This window comes from Falco rusticolus, chromosome 11 (genome assembly GCF_015220075.1).
Source record: "Falco rusticolus isolate bFalRus1 chromosome 11, bFalRus1.pri, whole genome shotgun sequence".
Taxonomy (NCBI): domain Eukaryota; kingdom Metazoa; phylum Chordata; class Aves; order Falconiformes; family Falconidae; genus Falco; species Falco rusticolus.
In genome coordinates this window covers 26,777,371-26,792,268 of record NC_051197.1, presented here as the reverse complement: position 1 = coordinate 26,792,268, position 14,898 = coordinate 26,777,371, and the positions used below count along the sequence as shown (strand labels likewise).

At 43.8% G+C, this 14,898-nt stretch overlaps 1 protein-coding gene across 5 annotated transcripts in view; it reads left to right on the top strand.

Moving 5' to 3' along the window:
• Nucleotides 1-14,898, top strand: part of DNM3 (dynamin 3) — a 186,414-nt gene that overhangs the window by 133,641 nt on the left and 37,875 nt on the right. The window lies entirely within an intron of this gene.

Below are 14,898 nucleotides of genomic sequence, written 5' to 3'. Positions count from 1 at the left end.
GGTGTGGAGAGGGAGAACTGAAATATGCATGGTAGGGTTTGGGGTTTTTTTCGAAAGTAAGCAGCACATAAAAAGACAGTTTGGCTGATGTTGATCTGATAAACTAATAATCGAGCGGTTCCCAGGGTTGGGACTTTTTTAATGCTGTTTTTACTGAGCTTAAGAATGGAAATTGCACATCTCGCACTTTGGAATATGATGCAGAGAGAGACTGTCATACCACGGAAAGAATTTATACAGCTTTTGTGCTCCTCCCCCCCCCGCTCCCCCCCTTCCTGTTTTGGCACATTAACCCTTAGAAAGATGTATCGAGAGCATCAAAAGATGCTTCACAGCAAATGTTGAAAGTAGCCCCTGAAATAGCGCCTGTAGCATCTCTTCGTGAGCTCGAAGCATTTCTGGGGTGTTTGGGAAAGACCCAGGTGGGTTTTAAATCATCTGAAGGTTGGGGAATTTTGTCTGCTTTTAATTTTTTGTATTTTTAACCGGGTTTTGATCATTTCTGTCTACATAGTAGCTGGGCTCAGAAGCGCCAAAAATCTTCTGTTTTGTTGGCCTGCCTGAGGAAAGGGTTTGTTGTGGGTGTTGGGTGTAGAGGAGTTGAGAGAAGTGGTGTACTGATGGCATGGGGAGAGGGACTTTACACCGGAGGTGGTATGAAATGTAAATGTTAACTGCGTACACTAAATGGTCAAGTTAATGTTTATGATGTTTCTTTACGATACGCTGACATAAGGCTTTGCTGCTGCAGTGGATGCTGGTCTGATCTCCAGAAACTTAGATGCTCTGCCAAGGGAAATGGGGGTGGACGGGGCACCAAGAAGGCTCTTGGGGCGGGCAGAAACAGGTCTGGAGGTCAGGAGGTGCATGGACCAGCTTTGCTCTCCAGAGACCTGACCTACAGGGCACCCCAGGGACATCGGGACCAGCAGCACCTGACACGGAGTCAGTTGCTAGCATGGGGTGGGATACCCATAGGCAAGCACAGGAGGAACCTGTGAGAGCTGGTGGAGCTCTTAGCTCTCCTTTCACCCTGAGCAAGGGGCAGTCCTTGCTATAGGTTCAGAAACGTTCTCCCTCTGGCCTAGGCTGTTGGCCAGAAGGTAACTCCAGAAGAAACCTCCAGAAAAACATCCTGATCTTTCTCTTGAGCCCAGTTCCTTCCAGGGATTCTTGTATCCTTCCCTGTGTTGTGTGTGTCCCCCCTTCTCTTTCACACAGGTCATTCATGCTGGAGTCTGGAGGTTCCATCATCCCAATTAGACAGACAGAATCAACCTGCAGCTGCCTGCAGGGGCTCAAACCTGACAAACATCTTGAGATTCTGCACCTAGTGGCATGGAAAATGAAATGGGTAAACCTGAGAGATGATAAGGGAGTTTTTGAGAAAGGGTTGGGGGAAGAGAGGAATGGGGGATTGAGGAGGATGATGGTTTCTCAAAGCTGCTTACTTACTGACTTAAGTGCTGCCTTACTGTTCTGGTAGAGATTTGCTGGCTTGCAAGCAGAGCTGTAACCCTCCTAGCAGGGCTACCTGGTGCAGTATTCATACCGTGGATCATGTCATTTGTACATGTGTAAGGAACCCAAACCCACCCGCCCGTTCAGATTGTGGCTGCTTTTATACCTTGGCCTTTAGCTTTTCACTCTTAGATTTACAAAAGTAAAAATAAACATTGGAGTAATGAGTTCCTAAAAAAAAAAAAGGAGGGGGGGCGGGGAAGGGAAGTAAAGAGGGTTTATAATCATCATCATCAGACTACTAATCATTTTTATTTTTACTTTTTATTGTTGCACAGTCATTAACGTAAGTGAGATTTCTCTCATGGTTAAAGATAAATACATCTTCTCAAGCTTTGTTGGATCAAACCTGTGAAAGGGTCGTTTAGAATGAGGTAATGGAGACCCACCTCATTCAGCCAGCACATGTTGGCAAGCCACGTCTTGCTAATACTAAAAGTGCACTCCCCACCACAGCCGTGTGCAGAGGAGCGGGGTTATTGTGCAGGGCGTTGTAGTTTCACTCTGGGTACCAGAGGCAGAGGACCTGAATGCTTCTGGCTGGTTTAATCCACCATTGTGAATTTGTTTCCTCCCCTGTGCATCTTCATCACCCTCATGTAAAAAATAAACAAAAAAATCCCCCTAAACACCCCTCCAGAGCCAGCTGTTTGAAAACGGCAGCAAAACCTGTAACATTCTCATGATATCCATCCTCAGTACGCTTCTGGCATTGTTAGAAGATTAGACAGGTGCTGTGTCTTTACGAAATTTTGCTTCCCAATCCCTAGGCACTCAAGCAGTAAAACAACAACAAAAAAGCCCCCAAACCCCAAAGTGACACTTTTTTGAATATAAAAAATTCACCTTTACCTTGTCATCCTTAATCCCCGAGTTAGCCAATCATTTCTGCTTAATTGGAATGACTAAACACTTTAATGCTGAGCTCAGACTTGAGAAAATGCAACTTGGGAAATAAAAATCTGATTCAATTACTTTTTGTGGTTAAAGTAACTGCAAAGTTCTTCTACTTATTTTGCATTGCTGTGCTTGCTGATACCCTCTACAAAAGAAGTATATAAATCGTATATTCGCATCTCAGTCAGTGGAGTTGTCACAGTGCAGATAATAACTGCACATGTGAGCATTCACTGAATATAAAGTCAGTTAGTGTAATTTAGTTTTAATTTTCTCTTGGGAAAAACAGAATTCCCTTTGAAAGGAGAAGGAAAATACTCTCCCTGCCAGGTCAGTTTGCCTGTTATTCCTTAAAATACTTCTTGGTGACATATTAATTGCTTAGATTCAAGTATTTTTTTCTTCTCTTTTCTTTTCTTTTTGAGTGAGGTTTAGTAAAATGCAGATTCCAGATCAGCTACTTCATTAAGAAGACCAGATGTCCTACTGCCTCTTGAGACAGCCCTGGAAAACGGGAACTTAGTAAAGTCAGGATACTCATTCTACTGATGCATATGACAACAGCTCTCTCAGTTCATCTATTTCACGCTTGCCTACTGACATGTAAATGCAGCTATAGTGCCAGAAGCCATATGGATCCTTGCATTGTAATAAGGCTCCGAGATGCTTTCTTTTTCAATTTCGGCCATGTTTCTGAAGGGTCTTCAGTTACCTCCCAGACACAAACTCTGACTCAGCCAGTTACCCGCTGGGCTGATGCTCTGTGAGTGCCCCAGCCAGGTTCAAACTGAAAGTGGTTCTGCTCTGGGATTGCTAGAGTCCATCTTTGAGTTAAGTTGCTAAACTAGAAAGTAAAGACTTGCTTGGGTTTGTTGCATAGTAGCATTTTGAGAAGCAAACTGTGCTGATATGTCAGAGGGTGAAACGGTATAGACAGAAGTGTACATTGTGCATTCACTGCTTTAACTTTTTTTTTCATTTTTCTTTTTTTTTTTTTCTTTGTCCTTTTTTTAACTAATGTATTTTAGAAAAGGAAGGCATTGAATTCTAGGAAAAGAAGAATCCACTTCAGTTATGACAAAAATTGGCTTTGGGCCAACTAGGTTTAAAAATAACTTTTAAACGAAGTGTTACATATTTTTTTTTAATTTTTTTTTAAATGTGGAAAAATGCCATAATTTTATAGACAGTGTTTCAGTCATTGCTTGGAACAGATGAATTGAATTTTACAATGAAGTCACGGTGTAAAAGAGCAGACCCAGTGAGTGAGCGTGCATGCGCACACATGCTGGGTCAGAAGCAATCCAAAATCCAGGGAGGAAAGGAAATGGCAGGCTGCTTTTCAGTCCCTTTCTTGCTGCCTCACTGTTTCAAGCATGTGAAAACACATATCAGATAAAAACTATCGTCTTGTTCTCCTGAATATTTGTGAGTTCAAGCAAGGACTAGGTGTAGCCTCGCTCCCCAAATGTTCCTGGAGAAACGGAGCAACCCTGGCTTGTATTCTTGTAAAAGTAAAAAGAATTGCTGGCATGAGAGAGTTAAAAATGCAGAGGCGGGGGGGAAAGAGATTCATAGTATTGCATCAGTTGCACTGACTGTAACAAGATGCAGGCTAACAGACTGAATGATTTCAAAACCAGTCCCAGCGAAGCTGGTAACTGCCTATCAGGGGTCGGGGGTTCAATAGCTGTCACAGGGTTTTACATTTCTGCTGTTAAATGGGACTGCTGACATTAAACAAGCTCCAGGAAATTTAGAAACGAGCAAACATTTTTTTTATTTCTGTAATGTATTCATGGTGGGCTCTTTACGTTGCTTTTGGCAAGGCATCTGCATATTGAAAATATTTTTAAATTCTTCATTCTTTATGGTGCAGCTAATTTTTGCACCACTTCCACTCTGGTGAAGGATTTCCTTGAAGCTCTACAGAAAGGTGAAATCTCTCTGGTGGTGAAGTTTCAGATCATGGAGTGTGAGTGTCAGCCCTGTTCTGGACATCCAGTGAGGTTTGCCCGCGGGAAGGCGGTGGAGGCAGCCAGCCTCTAAGGATGCTTTCCCAGCCGTGGTCCATTAGCGCCAAGGGCTGGCCGATGGGGAGGAAGGTGCTTCTGGATGGTGCTGCACCAACTGCTGCCACAGAGGTCCCTTGGACCCAAGGCTGGTACCTGCAGCTGGAGTCCCTGTGTCCCAGGTCTTGTAATAGCTGCCGTCAGGAGGGTCTGATTGCCCCTTGAGCGCGACGCTGTGGGGTCACCCATGGTGGGGACCAAACAGAAGGGGAAGCTGGCTCATAAGTATCCCAAGGCTTTGGGACAATCCTAAAATATCCTTCTTGTCTTCCAAGTCAGTAAATGCACAAAAACCTACTCCCAAGTAGTAATTGGGAGTAAATAAAAATTTGAAGGATTTTTTTTCCTGCCAAAAATGTCACCAGGCTCACCCTTCCATAGCATTTACAGTGTGACAGGAAATGTAGTCATTGGACACGAGGGTGGAGGGCAGCTGGTGAGCGGCCAGATACTTCTTTTCTCTCATTTACAAGGGAAAACAAGATGATCAGGAGAAGCTGAGTGAGGAGATGAAGACATGGACTCCTGAATCTGACCAGAAGACCTTTTATTAGTCCAAAACCCATGCTTATATATTCTCGTTTGCTGTTCACGCGCAACATACTAAAATATCATTGGTTAATCAATACTGTTCACATGCTTCTTGGCTACATATAATTGGTTAATTACTAATCTACAAACACACCGAACTTCTTGCATTTTTTTTTCTCTCTTCTTTCTTATCTCTGTGAGTTTTGTGTTCTCAGCCGGCCACCGAGACGTGGCATTGCTCATCCGCTCCAGCTTTGCTTCATATCCCATTTTTCTTCTGGGCGTTCAGCCAACCTTATCTTACTTACTTTCTTCTTTAGCCTTCAAGGTCTTTCACAGGCATCGTGGCCTCCAGCACTTGCTATAAAGCTCTCTACAGCCGAGTGCTGTTTTTCCTGACTCTGTTTTGGACAAAAACTAAGATATACAATATCTAGTCTGATACGTATTTCATCATGGATTTCTCTAGCCTTTCCTACCTGTCTTTTTTTGGGGGGGGTGGTGTGTGCGTGTGATAGGTTTATAATTACTTTCCATATGCCCGGTCAGACTCAAGTCCCATGTTCTGTGTAAAATCCTCCATTCTGGAGCTGCGTTCTCTGCTCGTGTAACTCTCCTGTCGTGACACCACGTGCTCCTGTTCCATGGTCACCCCTCAGCTCCTGTCCCGCCTGTTTCCCAGCTCCACTGTGGCCTTGGTGGACTGATGCCTTCCCTGTCCTCCTCTCTTTGTTGTGTTGTACGACACTTGATATATTGAGTGCACGGATTCTGGAGAACTGGGATTTCCCACTAGGAAGAGCTGGCTATGGACATTTCAGGGTGTTTGATCAGTGCAATTCTTTGGTGACTTTCATACCCTTGTTCCTGAACACCCTGTTCCTGCAGCTGAGAAACAAGTGGTCTTACTCTGTTTCCTTCACATTCTTTCTCTTTTAAACTCAGCCTCTGCTTTGCTGCTTTTATAATCAAGTTATTTGTAACTTAAAGAGAGAATTAGGTGTCATTGAATGTGCCAGTAAGTTCAAATGATATATGTTAAATAATTCGGGCAGGTGTAAGCTGTGTGGCTGGTGAAAAAGAAGTTACCGTGAGCTGTTACACCAAGCGTCAGGCCCATATCAGACCCCTTAAACAGCAGATACTCAAACTTTCTGGTTACATTTGTTGCACAGTATTGTCTGGACCTGTTGGACAGCCGGGGTTTCTGTACCCGTGGCGGGATACCCAAGGGCGTTCAGGGATGTCGGCTAAAGAAAGTAACCCAGAGCGTGGGAGATGAAGTCGATGAGAAAAAATTAGTCCTATGCCTACGTAATTTGGCATTCAGTTGTACTTCCGTGGTTTAAAGCTCTGCTTGATTTGCAGACTGAGGTATTTTCCAGTGGAAGTGGGAACCCCTGTGTAACGACTAGAAGCCTTTCCAGTCGCAGGCCCGTTGTCCCTAGCTGTGTTCAGCAAGCGCTGTGTAGGAGTAAGTCTGTAGTTGCCTAGGACCACAGTCTGGAAACAACCGCTGTACCATAATGCTAAGTTATAGTTATTAAATAGGATTTGGCTGATTCCATTAGCAAATTCCCAGAAGCACTGTGAGCAAGACTGTCCTTATCCCTGCTGCGAGGGCAGTGAACAGAATGGCAGAGCCCAGCCTTTTATTTTCTATTCACTCTGGCAGCTGCATACAGTCAGGCATCCTCAGATAGCTCCATCTCTTCCGTATCACCGGCAACCCAAGCTGGGGCTGCCACCGCTCAGGAGATGTGGCGCGTTCGTGCCCGCTCTGCGCAGCGAGGAGCTCGGTGGAGCTCGGTGGGCATAGCTCCTTGGCGTTCCTCAGCTGAAGGCTTCGGTGTCGGTAATGTTGGCTCTACGGCCGACACCGCCAGCAGGCAGCCTCAAATGTGTTGGTGCCCGGAGCTGTGGCATTGTGCATGAACCAGATTTGGTGTATTTATAAGCAGGCCAATATATAGCTCTGTGTGTACGTACAAGTAACCGATGCCCTATGCAAAGGTAAATTCTTACCCTCATTTGTAGGACTTCTTTACTTACAGAGCAATGGCTTCTGGTTAAGGGCTCACTGCTGATTGAAATGTTACACCTAAGGGAGACAGTGAGAACAAAATACAGCATTGCCTGCAGTTCTGAACACTGTCCGTGTTGCCCTTGAAATGGTGAAAATCAAGGCTCATTTAGGAATCTTGACCTTCACCTGTCTTCAGTAGTTCGAAAACATCAGCTCTCTATGTGTGCTCTTTGTTCTGTACTGCTCAGCAGGAGATACCTCTTAACCTGGGAAGTGAATGCGTAGGCTCAGAAATGGTTTGACTGCAACCAGTCCAGGTTGTGGAAGGACTGGAAGATGGGCACGGTGAAGTCAATGGCATCAACTTCCAGGGAGCTGGAATTTCACCCGCTGTGAGTGGGTGTGTTGTCCTTAGTGGTGTATGTTTTTAGGGGACTGTTGTTTTTTTCCATGCTTTCTGTAGTCTGATTAGTCTTCTGCTAAAATGAAGTTCTCCTTTCGTAGAACCAGTCCTGGCATTGACTGACTGGGGCTGTGATTTCTGCCCCATGTCGTCTTTCTTTTATTTAGTTCCATCTTATTTGTACAGTTTCTTTTGTCAGCCACAGCATGATGCCTTTCCAGCAGCTGGTTTTAATACTGTGAATAGATACTATTTGTCTAGAAGCTGCAGTTGTGGACCAGGATCCCATTTTACAAATTTTGAGTAAAAAGATGGTTCCTTACTATCAAAGAACGACATGAGAGAACCGATGGATAATTATGGAACAGTGTCCTGTCTGTGTTTTTTGTTAAAGGCTTGTCACTAGCCACTGAGTGCTTCTGGAAACAGAGGGTCTGAAGGCAAGCTACCTGTTTGTCACTGCTCTGACTAGCAGAGGATGTGGGATTTGGGGTTATTTTGTTAGTAATGATTTCTGTAAAGAAGGAGCATGATTTCTTTCACAGGAGTTCTCCCCCTCAAGTCTGAGAAGGCAGCATTACGAGTGGTTTGGAGCGGGTTTGGAGAGACATCTTCATCTTCCCTTCTTTAAAAATACCTCGCTCCAACATCTTTCGAGCACACGGTGATTTCTTTCTGCCTGTCTTTTAAGAACAAATGGTGATTAATCGTCCTGTTCTGTTTCTTTACCAGACTGTCTTCAATTCATCTCTAAAATTTGACACTAGCTCATTTGAGTGTCCATGCTTACCCGCTTGGAAGCATCTCAGCTTAGAGTATGATTGGAAATTTGCTCAAGTGGTTTTGTTGGGTTGGTTGTTCAAGTGATTTAAAATCAGTAATTCTTGTGAACTCGCCTGGATGTAAGCAGGCCTATGAAGTTCTCATCCTTTTGTTTCAGAGGATTTTACCCAAGACAGTGAGTGTGTGTGTATGTGTTTCAAAGAACCCTGGTGTCTTTGCTCTGGGTACGCTGCATGGGTTTCCCTTAGTGTATACAAGTATCAACATTTTCCCATCAAACCTCAGATCTTTTCTGATGGCATCCTGCTGGGGAATTGCATGTATTTTTAGAGATCTGTGTCTAGAATGGTCTGTGATTATTCCTTCCAAGTCTGGATCTCTTGACTGTGGTCTGCTTCACTCTCCCTTCGTAGACAGTGGGTCGATGGAAGCAGAAGCTCATCTGTCCTCAGTGCCAGATTCCTTGGTAACTGTTTGGTAGGTAGCAGGTGAGCAACCTGACAGTAAAGCAAAGCAACTCAAATTTGCAGTAGAGTACTTAGACACACATCTTTTCTCTGTAAGGCTCAGGCACGTTGCCACTCCATGAAAGATAAAAGGATGCAGCACTTCTCAGTGTGACCTGTTCCTCTTTCATACGTTGCTGGGTTTTCAGGCAAAGTCATTCCTGTCTGTGCTCTTTCTAGTTGAATCTTCCATTTCGGATGTTGGAATGGTTTGCCTGACCTGAAAGATGCTCCTGTTTTAAAGCAGTTACTTACATCTTACTTGCAGCTGCGTTTTTTTCTGAGGAGCTCTTGCTTCTTCAGTATTGGTGGCCTTTATTCTACTCTTTCATAGCTTTTCTAAAAAATATATTTCATCATATATAGAAGAGCATTAAGCTGTTTACCAGAGTTTACAGACAGTCACAAATACCTGAAAGATTGTCACAAATACCCCATTCCTTCCAAATTCAATCCCCAACTGACAATGGAAAATCACAGTTCAAATATCAATGATGCTTTTGTTGCCAAGCATTTTGGTAAAAACACTACTTTACTATGGTAACTCCACAGTCCCTTGGGAATCACTCTTCAATGCTTTCAACCTTCAGGTTTTTTCCTTGACAAGTTTCTGGCTATATCCTGGAGAATTTCTGGAGTCTGCTATGGATCTACAGCAGCTTAAAATAGGGGGAGCAGCATAAACTAAAACACATTATGTTCGGTATGAAAAGGAGTAACGTTGGGCAAGGGAGGTTTCCTGTGCAAATTAAAATGTCTGCATTCACACTTAACAAGCTAAAAAATTCATTAGAGCGTGAGGTAGCATCACTAAGAAGTTGCTACCACATTTCCACTCTGCCCTCCTGGACATCTGCAAAAAACGAGGTGGTTTTGCTACAGAACGTAAGCTCTGCTTGACACAGAATGCTTTTGTTAATATTTTTACCTGGAATCTCCCACAGCAGAGTATTTTAGTCAGTCCAAGCTCAGGCATCACGGTGTTCAGATCTGGTCGTTTGTTTGGAAACCAATTTCTCTTATTTTTTTATGAACTTACTTTATTGCGTTTAAAGTCTCTTTGCTGGAAGATAAGCTTAGAAACACACAACATGCTTCCAAAATGTTATGCTAATTAAATAAAAAAAAAAAAAGAAAAGAAAAAAAACCCAAACCCTGACCCTCATAGCTAAAGAAGTTATACATTGCAAGTTATATCCACCCCTTCTTTGGACAGTACTATTTCTTGCACAGCCTGCTGTGTGTCTGGTAACATATTCCAGAGAGGCTGTGCGTGCAGCGAGTTTTTTGTTCCATTTCTTTGGGTGTAGTACAGCAGGATATTTGCATCCGTAGCATTTAGTTATAAAAGATGCAAAATGTCTTGACATCCAGGCATTTATCTACCTTGAGACTACGACTGCAGGTAGTCAACAGAGAAGCACTCTGCAATGCCGTAAAAAAAAGGATTCTGTTCGCGTGTCTTCCCAGTTTGCACTGGACATGTCATGCAAGAGTCAGACTATGAGGCAGACTTTGCGAGCAGCCACAGCACTTCTTACCGGTTTTTGGGTTTCCCGAAAAGAACTGTGCTCAGTAGGTTGTTCTGCTGCCAAAGGTTTTATCATGTGGACTGAGTATTGTAACGGAACAGACAACACCATCTTCATGTTTTTTTAGACATGTTATTTACTGGGGTTTCCCTGAAGAAAGCTAAGGGATTCTTTCCTCATGAGTCACTAACCAAGTGATTGTTTTTATATAAACTTTCCTTCAGCTGGTTAGAGTTGGAACACGGTGTCTTCTGCTCCTTCTGGGGCCTGACTTTTCTCTTAATTTCTTTTAATAGTTGTTCCTGCAGCCAACAGGGTGGTTTGAACCTGGTGGCCTTCCCCTGCACCCTCCGAATTCCATAGTCCTGACAACGGCTGGTCCAGCTGGCAGAAGCGCTGGTGGCACTCGCTGTGTCGCTGTGGGATTCCACTCTGGGCTTTCTACCTTGTGGTGCTTTTTCAGCTCTGCACCTTACTGGCGGCTTAGGGAGAACGTGTCGTTGACGAGAGCCAAACTGGAGTTTGCATTTTATGTGCTGAAATAAAAAGTTGATATTTGACTTCAGCGGCATAAAGGTTAAAAGCTGTTAAGTGCTGTGTTTCCATAATGGAGATCACTAAAGCTGGAAAGGCACATGCCTTCTCTTACGGACCCCTGAATCCTTTCCTACCCTCTTTCGGTGGCTGCAGTGGAGTTGCCTTTTGCCGGTGGAGTGGTGCAGAGTCACTTTTAACTACCTCCTTCCACTGCTTTTGGTTGCAAGCCCAAGTGATGGCGCCAGGGGCTGAGCCTCAGGGAGATCTCTGGGCAAGTCCTGCCTGTGTCAGCCAACCTTGCAGGCAGATGCTCTACAGCCTGCTGCGCTTCCTTGTGGTGGTTTGGGTTTGGGTTTTTTTTTCATTGCATTTTATTTTTTTTTAGCCTGAGACAGAGACTAGGTTAAAATCTAGTAACTCTGTAATGTCCTTGTATGTGTGAAATTCTAGGTTATGGTCAGCACCTTCCCTTCCGCTCCCTGACCTCACTTTGGCTATTTATACTCTGCATGTACACATATGTAATTCTATGTATGTTTAACTTCACAGGTAACATCTTCTGTACATACAGATTTGTTAAAATGCATGGCATTATTTTAAGCCAAGAAGTATGCAGAGCTCTTTGAGTCATTTTCATAATCCAGGGTTGGATTTCTTTATTTTTACAGGAAGAGGAATGGTTTAGCTGGAATGAAAATGTTCATTCCACTGCATCATTAGCTACAGGCAATCTTCAGTTGGAGTCTAGCTCATTTTTCATGCTAAAGCTCTAGTAGTTTGACTATTAATCAATATGTAGGATGAATTTCTGGGGCTGAGAGAGCTTGTCTTCATGCCTGTAATTTAAACTCAACTCTTTTTTTTTGGTTGTTTTTTGTCTTGTGAAAGGAAGATAGCCAGAAAATAAATTATATTTTAAAGAGTTCACCTCCCTCTCACCCTCTTCTACCATTTCCTTTCTGATAAACACCCCAAAATTTTTCACTGAACAGATACGGAGATGTAGCTGGAGTAGCAGATCCTCAAATGTGTCATTTGATCCTCCAGTAATTCTAAAGCAACGTTCTGTTTGATGAGACTTGTCACTGACACGAGGATTATCTCAGGTATTGTACTTGGTACTGACAGTCCAGTCCAACTTGCTTTTATAATTTTAAATGTTAATTTTAGGGTCTCCAATAAAGGTTTTCTTTCCTATGTACAAGCCCATAGGAGGTGATGATTCACGTGACTGATCCTCCAGTCTGGAGGTCAGGAATGGGAAAATCATGCTTGGAAGGGCAGGAATTGTTTCTTTACACCGTGTCCCTACTCTAGTCTGACCAGGCTCCCTAAATTGCTCTGCACAGACCTCTGGAACATGCATGAGAGAGAACATCAAGAGAGCCGTATAGTCAATATAAGATGGAACATATGGAACACGAAGAGAGCCATATAGCCCACAAAAGCTGCAGAGCTATTTCAGTTTAACTGTCTAGGGCTCTCAAACCCTGTGGAAGCTGGAAAGCAGTTTCAGTGCTATTGTGATAAAATCCTTTTGTTCTGGCTGTGCAGGTTCATTTGCCTCTTAAGGAAATAGCGCAGCAACCCTGGAAACAAGGGGAATGTATGTGAAGGCAGGCACGCAGCCTGCGCCATCGGTCATCCCAACCAGATCCCACCAGTACTGTACAAGATGGTGTTCCCTCCACTGGACCTGCAGTGCTCATAATGGAGACTACCAATGCCTTTGGTCTTTTGATGGCCACGTTATACCAGCATCTCAGAATTATCCAATGCTTAGTTAGAGGTGTTTGGGCTTTCTTTTCCTTTGTTATCGCCAGCTGATGGGCTCCCAGTCCAGAACAGCAGCTGTCATTACTCTGTCAATCAGCATATAACTGTTATTATATCCTGCTTCTGTTTTTCCAATCCCTGAAGTTACCCGTGTCTTCCAGGACACTGCTCAGTCCCCTGCTGTGCTGACAGTACCTCAGGATTTTGCATTATGGGCGGAAACAAATTTAACTGGCAAGTTCAGACTATTTCATTTCAGTAAGACAAATCCATCGGACACTTTGATGGTGAAATCTTTCAAGGCTACTGATTCTTTTTCCCATGTTGTCATTTATTTATGTGTTAGACAGTATTTTTTACTGTACCATTGTTTCATTAATAGTCATCTTTATAAACTTAATTGCCAGTCTCCTAAGGGTATCACTTTGCTGAACCAAAGATCTGTCAAGTTTCCCTTAACTGTAAAATCAGTTAGCTTACTGAGTCTGGCATGCTCTGTCATCTTTCTTTCTGGTTTTTTTTTTTTTTTTTAAATTAAAGTCTTTCTTTACAGACATGTTCAAAAGCCTTGCATACAGTCATGGTTCAGCTCACAATGCTGTATTTGCATTGCTTTTCTTCCCACGCTGTGGAGTGCGGGCGCTGCGCTGGCTGTTCCCCAGATCCAGGTACCCCGCTGGTCCCTGCCGTGCCTCTGTGCCCGCACGTGGGCAGCAGCAGCAGCTGTTGGGGTGCTGGGAGCTGATGATGGGATATGGGTTTATAGCAATGATACCTTTAGGAAATTCCACGCAATGTCCTTTACTTTTTTGAGGGTTGTGATTTATTCCCTCGCTGCTTCCCTTTGCATCTCCTGTGCTGGTTAGGAAGGAATGGTAGTGATACAGTGAGTTTTGTTTCACCTGAGACAGTCAGTGCAAGAACTGTTGTCTGTGAAAGCTTGGTAGCCAAAATACTTTGCTCTGAGGAACCCGATGGAAATCATCCTGTCAAATAGGGCTGGTGACTCAGGTTTTCCCCCGCTCTCGTCTGGATGACGAGAAACCGCCCAGGACAGCCATGAAGGGCTGGAAGGAAGCAGTAATTCCCGTTCCTGTGACACCGCCTTGTCTCCTTTGACATTATCAGTAAATTGCACCCTGGAATACAGCCTGCAGTCCCAGACCATGGTCTTTCCTCTGTGCCTCCTTTGCTGCTTGCCTGGCTGCTGACGGGTTTTCCTTTTCAGGTCTTTTCATTTTTATACTGGTTCAGTTCCCATTCCTCTTCCAACGCTTCCCAATGTGACTGCATGTTGGGAAGCGTTGGAAGAGGAATGGGAACTGAACCCTCAGGCTAGCTGATCTGTCCCTGTGGGTTTTGCATGAGCCTTCGCTTTCTCCAGCCGTGGTCATTCCTGGCTCATGCGAGCCATGGTTTGCATCGTAGATTATTTTTTTTTTGCCAACAGTCGTTGCCCCTGCACACACACACGGTATCTGTGCGTGGGTGTAAAGAAGTACATGCATTCGTAGGCTTCTGAATTTAAATTGTGCTGCTGTAGGCTGAGGTATGCTTCTGTCTGATTCTAGAGAGTATTAGGCACCGGTAAGAATTGTTTAATGTGCAATATGTAATTATCAATTGAAAAATCTGCACCCTCTCTGATGTCTTGTCAACACTTCATGGCTCAAAATGTGTAGTATCCAGAAAACTGCGGTGTTAACCTTTCCTAGTCCTTGCTGAACGCGTGAAAAATCAGTACTTTCTTGTGTTTGCATGGGATCTTTGTTCGCTGTGATTAATGGGCCACTAACAGTGTCCAATGCAAGTTCAGTGCAATGTACAGTGTCTTTGATGCCAGACATTCTACAGCACTGTGCAGAAACTAAAGCTAATAGTCGTAAGCCTGAGAGGACTGGAATGTTTTCAATTTACTTTTAAACAAATGACTTTATTGTGCCATTCTCACATGGGAGTAAATTCCACAGCCTTAGTGCCACATTAGACAAAACTTTTTTACCTGCTGGTTTCTGTTTATACTTGGAGAAAAGAAATTAACCTCGGAATTAAAAGGAACTGAGGGGAGTAGGACAGGACTATTAAACTGGGTGGGAATTTTGCCAGGGGCTTCAATGGGAGCGGAGCGGGATGCAGAGTACAGGATGTAGCTGGAAGATGATTTGTGGTGCAGAGTGGAGTTCAGGAATTCTGTGTGCCTGAAAAATCACACTCGTGAAGGGCACCTGTAGGAAAAGCTCTAAAAGTGGGTTTGCTACTCCTGAAATGTAAGGAAGTGGATGTTGTAGTCTGAGGAAATGCCGGTGGATGTTGG